The sequence below is a fragment of the Taudactylus pleione genome, unplaced genomic scaffold (genome assembly GCF_031769625.1).
Source record: "Taudactylus pleione unplaced genomic scaffold, aTauple2 ptg001563l, whole genome shotgun sequence".
NCBI lineage: Eukaryota > Metazoa > Chordata > Amphibia > Anura > Myobatrachidae > Taudactylus > Taudactylus pleione.
This window is the reverse complement of record NW_028285960.1, coordinates 239,085-251,775: the sequence shown is the minus strand read 5'-3', so window position 1 is coordinate 251,775 and position 12,691 is coordinate 239,085. Positions and strand designations below refer to the sequence as shown.

The window sequence follows — 12,691 nt, the reverse complement described above, 5'->3', positions numbered from 1 at the left end:
GAGATAACCAAAAGACCCCAAATAATAGGCCTGCTTCAGAATAGCGAGTATATCCTGAGCAGGTCAGATTAACACAGAAACATGCACATATCTATGAGATACGTGCATGTTTCTGTGTGTACTTATGTCAAAGTTTTGTTTTTTTTAATCAAAAAAATCACATGCAGCCCCCTCCCAGAGCCATACCAGCCCCAGTATGATACAATGTTGCAACATTGTATCAATGATGAAACCACAAGGTTAATCTCAATTAACCTTGTGGTTAAGATGTTGCGGTTCCCAGAATACTGGGAGAATACAGAATGGCGAATACTCCCCATTGAAGTCTATAGGGAAGACAGGCTGACCGCATTCAGCCAAACAGCGAGCTGCTCCGACGGAGATGCCCGCTGATTGGCTGGCGGCTCCTTCAATGACGGGGCACACGTGTGCCCCGCTCATTTACGCGGAGTAAAGTTATGGGTACACACACATACCTTTACTCAGTTCGGCATGGTACAGGTTTTTCAGGTTTGTTATTTTAACCCTTTGGATGCCTACTTGGAGAGGTGAGTATGGATTTTTTTTTCAGGTACCCCTATGGATTACTTCGGATCCTAAGTGAGTATGTGTGAGTGTGCAGGTATGTTTTATTAAAGTTTTACTATCATGGTGTGTGTTTGTGTTCTTTTACGTATTTCTTTAGTTGTGGAACTACAAGTGCCAGCGGGCCTGTAATGACCCGCATGCTGGTATTTGTGATTCTACAAATACCAGTATGCGGGGAGGCTTGCTGGTACGTGTAGTTCCACATCTAAAGACAATATTTAACCCTTTAATATACACTATACACAATTACACTATCAACTTGGCACCCACCGCCATGGGCTATCTGTCTAGGCCTGGGGTACCCTGGAGAGGGGGACCCCTTTATTGGGGGTTCCCCAACTCCCCAGAGAGGCCTGGGCTGACTAGCGGTCAGGGTTAATGGTTTGGCCGGGGAAACCGGTGAAAGGTTTTCCCTGGCTGTGGCATTACCCCCCCCCTCTAGAAAGAGCTCGGTGCTGATTTTTTTTAATTTTCAGGGGACCCCTACTCATTTTGTCCCCTGTTTTTCCAAAACCAGGATCGGCTCAGGAAAACCCTATGCTGGTTCTTAATATACAGGGGACCCCTACGCATTTTGTCCCCTGTATTTTAGAACCAGGACAGGCTTTAGAAAGCCCAGGGCTGGTTAGGCTTTGGGGTGGGGGCTGCACCTCTTTTTTATTAAAAATACAGGCAGAAGCCATCACAGATCTCACTGATGGCTTCTCTAAAACTCTCACCTTTTAATGCTACTCGCATTAAAAGGTGTCAGTTTACATAGTTCTAAACTCGCATATGTGGTAGCCTCGAGCTGAAAAGTTCGCAGGCTATTACATGTGCGAGTTGCAGTACAAACTCGCACTTTTTAAAAGTGCGAGAAAGTGCGAGTTTGTACTGTTACCAAAACTGACTACCTATTACATTTGGCTCAAAGTGTTGTATCTAGAGTATAGGAAACGGTATGTGGTCAGGAAGCCGGCGGTTGAAATGCCGACCGCCGGCTTCCCGACTGTCATACCCTGACAAGGGACTAATGATAGGCATCGAAATCCCGACGACTATCATTATCCCTACGTCGGGAGCCCAACGCCCGGCATACCGAACGAAGGTAAGCCGGACGCCGGGAGCGGACAGCCGTGGGGGAGAAAGGTTGGGTTTAGGGCACCCTGGTGGGACTTAGGTTTAGGCACCCCCAGGAGGGTTAGGGTTAGGCTGGGGGAAGGGGGAGTCAGGAGTAGGCACCCCCCGGGGGAAGTTAGGGTTAGGCGCCCCCCGGGAGGATTAGGTTTAGGGTGGGTTAGGTTTAGGCACCCGTGGGGGGAGATTAGGGTTAGGCACTAGGGAGTGTGGTTAGGGTTAGGCACACCTAAGGGAGGGTTATGGTTAGGGGGGGGACAGGGTTAGCGATAGTCATCTGTCGGGATCTTCACTGCTGCTGGTCTTTGAACCGCCGGACATAGGTCCGGCGGTAATTAATACCGATTCCTATGAAACATCATAAAAGTCCTGCAGATGTGTCCTCATTACCCTAGAATCAATACGTCATTAGGCGCTAGACGCCAGGCAGGAATGAGCTGCTCTGAGAGGTGTAGGTCACTGTCTATTTGTTTAAATTGTGCAACTTATTTGCATCACAGATGCAGCAAAACACCACTCACAGTGTACTAGAGACGCTGGTCTGTGACTTTAATTGCACAGGAATTAGTTTTAAACACGTACAAAGTTACAAATGAAGCACAATGGAACTTGCTCTGAGAAAAAGCTGTGGCCACTGCATCCTAGCACTTCCTATACAGATTCAGACTCATTCACACATTGATGTACAAATGTTGCACATCAAATTGTAGTAGTTTTGTCGCTTCCAGTTGTTTTAATTATGTGAATAAGAGGCACATTTTGCAGAGAAAGATGCTCAGCATGGCCGCGTCACCCGGGACCTGGTGCACTGAGAGGGGCTGTTTGGCGAGACTGAAGCTACAGTGTATAAGGACACATCTGTACATTGAGCCTGAATCAGATACGCATGGAATTCGGCTGCATCTGAAAACTCAACTCCGCTCCCCCCCTCAGTGGCGTAACTAGGGGGGTGCCGGGTGTCATCCGCCGATGGGTGACACCAAAGTGCAGACTCCCCCTCAGTGACAGGATCCGGGTGCTGCACTGTAGTATTACGTGCAGCACTCAGCTCCTGACACAGTGAGGGAGCCAGCACTCCACACAGGCTGGTCCCCGGGGGCAGCCCGCACCTCCGGCACCCCCGGGTGACAAAAATGGGGACTCGGGCCATGAAGCCACACCTCACTTTGACGAGGCCAAGCCCCCTCCCCCGAGACCATGCCCTCTTTTCCCCGGCGCATGATCCCTGCCCGCACTGGGGGTGTCTGATGAGGTAGGGACACCACTGCCCCCCCATCATTTTTTTTTTACATTATTCCATTTCTCTGCCCTGTCCATAATAATAATGGACACATTTAATCAATGGTGAGAGTAACCCTATCTCTCTGAGTAAATACTGGGCCTCATTCAGACCCGCTCACAAGCGCTATGCGCTCGCAAGCGGGTCGATGGTGGGGCACTGAACACGTGTGGCGAAATTCACTCGCTCCGGGGCTCGCTACAAATGGGGTGGCTATCGATGTTGATCGAAAGCTTGCCCCATTTTGTAGGCGGGGAGGGGGGGTGGCTGGTCAAACGGAAGCGTTCCTGAAGGACTCGTGATGTCAGCAGTGAGCTTCCTGCTCTATTAGAGCAGGAAGCTCACTGGGGCTTGTGGGAATGAGACCCTACCACAAGGTCACCCACAGCTTAGCGAGCGGCCTGGAGGCCCGCCAAAAAAACAGGCCGCCCAGATTCAGAGCGAGCGCTCACAAAGAGCGTCCGGCTCTGAATCAGGGCCACTGTTCATAATGGGATATAGAAGACATATATTGTAGGTTTCATATACAAGCCTGTATTCACTATGGGGCAAAAAGTCAGAGGTCGGACTTTTCACCATCATCGCTGCTCTTGACGGGGATAAAGTATCGGGTGCGTGCCCGCTTATCCCCGTATTCAATTACAATTCGGCGAAAATGGGACCCGGCGGAAAGGCAAGTATCGAAAACTCCTGTCAGTTTATGGGGAAATCAGCCTGTCACCCCCCAAAAGATGTCACTACGGGTACCCCCGATTTGGCCTGCTGAAGATTGTCAGGGTTTTTAAATAGCATAAATGCAGCTTTGAAGGAGGTGGTGAAGAATAGCATTAGCTTATTTTTTGGGGAAAAAAAACTATTTCCATCAAATTTGGGGTACATGAAAATGGGTGAAAGCATATTTTTAAGTCCCTAAAAGGATTTTACAAAATTCTTCAAAAATGCACCTGCCACTAACAGCTGCATTCTAGAACACACCTGCCGCATACATGGAAACCCCCCCTGCTTCATTTTAACTGGTTTGCAACTATGTTCCCCATTTTTTTTTTTTTACCCCAAAATTAAAGTACAGTTTTTGGGGTGTCCTGGGGATTTTTTTTTTTTTTAATTTTGACACAGATGTCTTTTAGGGGACAATCCCGGGGTGCAGGCTATTTTTTTTAGTCTGCACCCCTAAACCCCAATTCTGCACTTTTTTTCACCATGTATTACATGGTGAAAACTTATCCCCGTTTTTTAACAAAGACTTTTCGCACCGGCGAAAAGTCTTTGAAATTGAATATGGGGATAATTTGAACAGGCGAAAATTGACTTTTCGCCCCATATTGAATATTGAATATGGCCCACAGTATGAGCTATTGATTTTTGCAGATTTCATATCGTCCGACTGATCTCTCTTTAATAAAAATTAAAATTTATGATCAATGGACCCAGACAGAAGCAATAGAGAAAAAAATCTGATACAAATCAAATGTACTCTTGTTTTAACGGGAATGGGATTGAAATGCCGGTTCAAATCCCGACAGTGGCTGCCCAACAGGATGAAAATCCTGACAGAGGCAGGTAAGTAACCTCCCCTGTCAAGTGGCAAATGCAGGATTTCTAGAGGGGGGTTTCCAAATGCTTGATTTTAGAGTGTGTGTGGCCAGTCCATAAGTAGGGTAGAATTAGCACTTAACCAGCTTTAATATGCGTCATACAAAGTATATTGTGTGTCATAATTCCAGCATATAGAGGACCAGGAATCACAGTAAGCCATTAAATGCAGCACTAGGGCCATCCTGCCTGAGCTGAATGTTTTTATTTTAGATGTGCTCACCATTCCAGAGCATGGGAGCAAGTCTGGGAGCAGCAGCAGAACCTAGCACTGCCCTGGACATATATGTACATATTGGGCTCTATAGCAGCACATCCCTAACAGTGAATGTTTTCCTAGTTGGTGTTTCTCTTAGTTGGTGCACAGGTTATTTATTACTGACTGATACATGTTAAAAGTTGCACAGGTGGTGCTAATTATTTCATTTGTGATACTGTGAAGAATATGCAGCACTAGTAAAATTCTATTATATTACTATTTCTATTGTTGTCATGGTGTGGGCTGAGGAGGGGGGTTTCCAGGGAGACAGACACCCCCCCTGCATTTGCCTATGCTGTCCCCCCCCTAACCCTAACAATCCCTTAGTGGTGCCTAACCTTAACCTCCCCCCGGGGGTGCCTAACCCCCCTTACCGCTCCCTAAACCTAACCCTCCCGGAGGGGGTGCCTAACCTTAACCTCTTCCTGGGGGTGCCTAATCCCAACCCCCCCCCCTAGAGGTGCCTTACCCTAAACTCTCCCCCCAAAACCTAACGCTAACTCCGCTAATTGCCCTAAACCTATCCCTCTCCCCCCGCGGCCAACAGGACGGGCGCCCTGGACCTACCTAGTTTGGGCACGCGTCGTCCTGGATTCCGGCATCGGAATTATGATAGGCGTCAGTATTTTGATGCCTATCATGAATCCCTGGCCGGCATTCTGCCGTCAAGATTGTGACCAGCAGCTTTGTGGCTGCCGGTCACATAACTAATCCTGTTTTAATGCCATACTTCCCAAATAAGTGGAAAATGACCCAAGATTACATGAGTATCCTACACATTAATTGTCCCATGGTCCTGCCCTGGACTGTGCATGGACTGGACTGCCCCTGGACTGTGCATGTGTGAGTGACCATCTCCTGGTATATTCTGCGATGTATAGCCTATAGACTACAATGGCTACCAGCAACTTAAGATGGCGTTAGCTACCAGAGCTAAACCCCGGAATGCTTATCATTCCTGAGGTTGGTAAATTTTAAAATATAGTGCCCCCCATAGAAACTACTGCGATACCCCATAATACATCCAGGGGATACTTACATTTTGCTGGTATTTCTTGCAAAATGTATTTAATAATTATGCCCCTAAATGTCACTGCAATGACTCCTGGTCCCAATACTAGAGCTTTGAAATGCCATGGCTTTAAGTATTGCAAAACGGATGATTGTAGCGATTTTATGCAAAATAGAAAGAAAACATCCTCTCGCTCTCCAGAGATGGACATTGAATTCTAAAACTAATCTTTCATTACAATATACCAATCAGTTAGACTGATTCAGATCCTCCATTAAACAATCATGTGTAATATTTAGGGTAGACACACCCACTTTGACATACACTGATAAATTTACAATGGTTTAAATAAGGTCTGATCACTAATGCCCTGAGAAAAGTGCATTCCAGCAAAATGCTGTGTCCTGATCAATTGTTTAATATTAGGCTCTGGAATTATTCCTTTAGTTAGGAACTGATATCTTTTAGATTTGCTACATTGGGCCATATTCAATTTGAGGCGAAAAGTCAGAGGTCGGAGTTTTCGCCATCATCGCCGTTTTTTACAGGGATAAAGTATCGGGCACATGCCCGCTTATCCCCATATTCAATTAGGATCCGGCGAAAACGGGACCCGACGGAAAGGTAAGTATCGTAAAGTCCTGTCAGTTTTTGGGGAAATCATGCAATCCCCCCCAAAAGATGGTCTGGCATGGGGGATCACTATGGGCACCCCCTATTTGGCCTGCTGAAGATAATTGGGGTTTTTAAATAGCCGCAGTCCCATCAAATTTGGGGTACATGAAAATGGATGCAAGCATATATTTAAGTCCCTAAAGTAATTTTTTTTCAATTCTTAAAAATTTTGCCTGCCGCTACCAGCCACATTTTAGAAAACACCTGCTGCATACATGGGGACCCCCACTGAGGCAATTTCGCTAGTTTTTAAGTATGTTACCCAACATTTTTTTTCACCCCCAAAATGAAAGTACCTTTTTTGGGGTGTCCTAAGGATTTTTTTTTTTTTTACACAGATTACATTAAGGGGACATTTCAAAGGCTGCAGGCTATTTTTTCTTTTATTCTGCACCCCCAAACCCCAATTCTGCACTTTTGTTCTCCACATCTGCAGTGGTGAAAACTTATCCCCGTTTTTTACATAGAGTTTTCGCACGTGCGAAAAGTCTTTCAAATTGAATATGGGGATAAGTGAAACAGGCAAAATGTCATCATCAGCGATAAATTATCGTCGACAATGGACTTTTCGCCCCATATTGAATATGGCCCATTGTGTTGTTTGTTTTGTTGAAATCGGAGTATAATAATGCTCTGTGGCTATATTTTGGAAACCTTCCTTGGATTATATAAAATTTACATTTTTGATTAAAAAAGAAGGTTATTTATTATTAATCTTGCACACAATAAATCCACACAGTGCTTTGGGAACCCTCTCTCTTTCTATGAATTAAGCATTAGCTTTATATGCTATAATTGCAATTAGTGGCCAAACGCTACAACGCAACTCCCCCAGGAATTAATCTACCTGACATTACACTGGAACAACGTCATTAATTATCTGCAAAGTAATATAGGTATACATGCAATGTGGTGTGGCTTTTGCATTCTGACTGCTGCTAAAAACTATGATATAAATCTGATAATAATATTGCATGTGATCCTTATTTTTGGACATTGTTTTCAGAATTAGCCATTAAATGTTGGTTTGACATCCATTCCTAGCACACACATTCTCCCCTTATGACCCTTTTACACTAGAGCTAAAACCCGGGTTATTGCAGGGTTAACCCGGGTAGCTCCTTGGTGTAAAAGGGGACAGGGTTGGAATCCTGTGTCGAGTGAGCTGGCAATCCAACCCAAGTAACTTGCAGGATTTAACACGGGAATGACCCGTGAAACCCTGCAGTGTAAACGGCGTTAATCCGGTCACGATGACCGTTTGGCCAATGACCGGTTGGCCGGCTTCAGTGGCACTTGGAGATGACGTCATCTCCAAGTGTCCACTTCCACCCTGGAAGAGTCAGGTCTCTGCAGACCCGGCTCCGGTGTAAACGGCGCCGACTAGGGAATATCCTGGGTCGGCGCCGGCTAAATATCCGGGTCTGATCTGGTTTGGAATCCTGTTCCAACTTCCAGGTCTGCCCCGGAATTTAGGTGTAAAAGCGGTATTACTCAGATCCAAGAAAAGTTTTCAAAGAGAAAAAGGCTTGCTACAAAATGTTACATACAAAGACAAGCACTTGAAAATGTTTATTAATTTATACAAACTTACATACAAACCCTGCACAATTGTCAAGATACAGGGCTGTATTCAATTAGCCGCGATAAGTCAGAATCTGCGGAAAAGTATTGCCGATTGCGAGTTTTCGCCAGTGTGACAGTTTCCTCCGTATTCAATTCCAAAGACTTTTCGTTGACACGAAAACACAATGCAATGTAATAGGCAAAAGAGATTCGCTTATGAATAGGTGCCGAAAAAAAGTTCAGAATTGCAGTTTTGGGGTGCAAAGGTGGGGAAACCACCCTGCACCCTTGGGACAGCCCCCCAAAGGTTAACTGCATCAAACCCCCCCAAAATAAAAGAGGAACCCCCAAAAAAATTACTTTGAAAAAGGGGCAAAAAAGTTCAAAGTTGGGGTACAAACTTAAAAAACTAGCGAAATAAGCTTTTGGTGGGTCTGCAAGTATGGGGGAGGTGTTTTTTTGATTGCAGGTGCTTGCTGGAGGTGCATTTTTTATGTTTTTTAAAACTTCACTTTTGCGATTTTATACAATGCTTGCACCCGTTTTCATGTACCCCAAATTTGCTGGGACTAGTTATTTTCTCAAAAAAAACCTGCTAAATGCTATTCTTCACCACTTGTGCAAAGGCGCTAAATAGAGTCAATTGACAGAACTTAAGTCCCCCAAATAGCTCCAGGGGGGCTAATCGGGGACGGGATCGGTATGAAATACCGCCGCAGTTCGAATCCCAGGAGCGGCAGGCCGACAGAAGCAGAGTTCCCAGCAGCGGAAGGCCGACAGTGGAAGGCCGAACGGGAAATCCCATTCGTTCCTAAACGTAAGTAAAAACTAACCTAACCTAACCCCCTAGCCCTAACCCTCCTTAGGGGTGCCTAACCCTAACCTTCCACCCAAGTACCTAAACCTAATCCCCCCTCTAAGTGCTTAACCCTTCCCCGCTGCCTAAACCTAAGTCCACCAGGGGGGTGCCTAACCCTAAGTCCCCCCAGGGGGTGCCTAACCCTCCCTCCCCCTAGCCTAACCCTCCCTGGGGGGTGCCTAACCCTAAGTCCCCCCCGGGTGCCCTAAACCTAACCCACCCCCCCCGCGGCTGTCCGCTCGCGGCGCCTGGCACCCCTTCGATCGGGATGCCGGGCGCCGGTCTCCCGGCATCGGGAAAATGACAGGCGTCTAGATGTAGACGCCTGTCATTTAACCCTCGTCGGGATAAAGCAGTCGGGAAGCCGGCTGTCGGGATTAAGACAGCCGGTTTCCCGATTGCATCCCTCGGGGACATCTATAGTGATTCCCAATGTTAGTGCATCTTTTGGGGGGTCTCAGGCTTATTTCCCCAAAACTGACAGCACTTTTCGCATGTTTGAGTTTCGCCGGGACACGTATTCGCGTCCTTTGGAATTGAATATGATGAATAGCGGGGATGCGCACAAAACTTTTCTGCAGGTAAAATCAGCGATGATGGCAAAAAATAGGGCTGCGAAAAGTTTCCGACTTATAGCGGCTAATTGAATATGCCCCACAGTATATAATTATGGGAATATGCAGATAAAGATTTTAACACAACTTACTTTTCCTATTGTATTTTATTATATTCCGCTGTTTCTTTTCTACTTTAGAATGCTCAAACAAATGTTTTTTTTTTTTACTTGAAATAATAAAGGTTAGTTTTTTAATAATTGTTTGTTATTATAAGTACATTATATGCACAGCTTTATCTTCTATTTTAAGCTTATGTGGTAGAACAATGACCAAATTTCAATGACCAAAATAAAATGTAAACATATTATATTATATGTTCAGATATTAATGCATCCTGCAAACAGTCTCTTTCTTTCTTCTTATTATCAATACATTACAGAATGGACAAGTTAAAGTTTTGCACTTAAACCTAGAAATGTTGTGGCATCACCTTAAAAAGATTTGTGCAAAACAACCGAAAGTATCACCAATGGTAATTTTAGACGTGCACCTGTTTGATCAGTAGTCACATTCTGTACAGCCTGTAAAAAGAAATGGGTTAACTCACCTTCAATCTAATGCAGAGAATTGGTCAGCACAGAATTAATGTTTGCTGTCACCACTGCACCTGAGCTGACACTACGGCCCATATTCAATTGCCAGCGAAAAGTACTGGACTTTTCGCATGCCGGAGTTTTCGCCATCATCGCCAGTTTAGGCTCTGGAAAAGTATCGCGCTCGTCACCGCGATTCGCCCTATTCAATTGCAAAAGATGCAAAAACGCATCCCGGCGAAACTCAAACAGGCGAAAAGTCCTCTCAGATATGAGGAAATCAGTCTGACACCCCCCAAAAGATGCACTGACATGGGGGATCACTATGGATACCCCCGAATAGCCCTGCTGGATGTATTTGGGGTGCTTAAATGCTCTCAATTGGTGCTATTTAGCTTCTTTTCACAAGTGGTGAAAAATAGCATGTAGCAGGTTTTTTTTTCAAAAATAAGTAGTCCCAGCAAATTTGGGGTACATGAAAATGGGTGCAAGCATGGTTAAAAATCGCTAAAGTGCGTTTTTAAAAAAACGCACTTTCAACATGCACCTGCAAACCAAAGACAAGTTTGGGCATACTTGGGGGACCCCCTGGAGTCGATTTCGCCAGTTTTCAAGTTTGTCCCCCAACTTTGTTTTTTTTCGCCCCCAAAACGAAAGTACTTTTTTTGGGTGTTCTAAAGTATTTTTTAAATATTTTATGACGCAGTTTACCTTTAGGGGACTGTCCCAAGGCTGCAGGTGTGTTCCCGCAACTTTGCAACCCAGAACCCCGATTCTGCACTTTTTTCCGCCTCCATTCACAGATGAATCTTTTCCGCTGGTTACAAGGTGCACACTTTTCACACCGGCGAAAAGTCTTTGCAATTGAATATGGCGGAAAGACAGGCGAAATGACGTCATCGGCGAAAACTTTTCGACAAGAATGGCTTTTCGCAGGCAATTGAATATGGCCCTAAATCGGAAGCTTCATATACAAATAATTTTTTCTTTTTAATATTGCAATTTGATTAATCAGATTTTTAGTAATTATTCAGGTTTCTTCTTAATATTTTTATCTACATCAAATTAATTAATGGATACAAAAATGCTAATCATCGTCACTAGCGCAAAGGTTTTGTAAACTATATTGCACCCACACATGCAAAATAAATTCAGCATTACTATGGCTTAGAACAGAGGGAGCTACTGTATATCTAAAAGTGCTTTTTTAAATGTTATAGATTTCGCCAGGCAGAGGGATAGCATTGTGAAATTATATGCAGATGCATATCGGTTATAATAATCACGTTCTATAAAGTAATTCTGCAGTAGTTCAGAAAGTGTTTTAAAATATTTAGCTACTTTAAAATAGCATTTTTATAGTGGTGCAATTATTTTACATGGAGCTGTTGTTCTTTAATACATTGACTGAAATTGATCTAGCAGGTCCATGCTTACAGATGTATAATACAGTATACAGTATGCCTTTATGAATGAAGAATAAATGATTCCTCTTTATCTAGTGTTGCACTTACATACGGTATGTAATTATAATTCCCTTGCATGTGCTATTGTTCACCTCTCTGGGATGCCGAGCATATTGTAATTGTCATATTTATAAATAAAGGTACATTTCTTTCATAATTAACTGCTTTTTTTTAAAAAAACACCTCTTTCCTCTCTGTAAAGAAATTCATATCTTACCTTTGTATGTGCTGTTGGCTTTCTCACACAGGTAAAAAGAGTTAAATCTCCTCCTGACTTTGAGATGGAATAACAAGCATTACTGGGAGGGGCCAGTCACGCTATTCCATTCATTGTTATGAGGTAGACTGAGGTGTGCCAGGCTCATAGGCTTACCTGACTATGTATGTATTATTATTACTGTTCTATTTATTGCAATACTTAATATATTTTTATGCAAAACATTATCGCAAAGTTTAATAAAACAGTGCATACCAATAAAATAATGAAATAAAATACAAATAAATAAAAAATGCAAAATATACAAAAAAACAAAGATGATATATTATAGCATACCACATAATTTGATTTAATTTAGCAATACATTAAAAACATTAAGCAGTAGAATCTACTTGAACAGTTAGTCTATGGGGACTGTTTATCAACGTATCCTATAATAGACGGAGAAACGAGAGCACTAATTACGACGTTCAGTCGTTCAGTGTAGGCACATCCATCATCCCCGTACATGCTGAACCTGACGGGATCGTCAGGTTTACCAGCATGTACTGGCGATGATAGATGTCGAAAACGACCAGTGGGCATGCGCATCGTTGGTCGCTTCCGACATAAATGTGCCCGATGCATGCGCGATTTGCATGTTATTGAACTATAACGACAACATTATCGTTCGATCGCCTGCAAATCTCGCTTAGTGGATATGCACCTTTACACCATGCAGAAATAGCAGGTACAGTATGTGTGGGAGCAATTTCGCTTTCTGTGGCTGCATGGTTGGATGAGGTTCTTATGTTGGAATGCAGTATTTGCTTTTCTACAAATATAATGTTTAGAATTTAACAAAAAAGCAAAAAAAATACTATTTAAGACGCCACGGAATATACTTCCAGCAGTCTTCTGGGGCAGCAATG

General features: G+C 43.9%; 1 protein-coding gene across 2 annotated transcripts in view; it reads right to left on the bottom strand.

Moving 5' to 3' along the window:
• Nucleotides 1–11,800, bottom strand: part of LOC148442372 (ferric reductase 1-like) — a 46,877-nt gene extending 35,077 nt beyond the window's left edge. Inside the window, exon 1 of one of the 2 annotated variants that reach the window (XM_088464023.1) lies at nucleotides 11,781–11,800. The gene's annotated coding sequence lies outside the window, so the exon portion shown is untranslated. Of the gene's footprint in view, nucleotides 1–10,054; nucleotides 10,086–11,780 lie in introns of those variants that run through there. The other variant, XM_088464024.1, reaches the window with a different exon arrangement.
• Nucleotides 11,801–12,691: the final 891 nt, after the last annotated feature.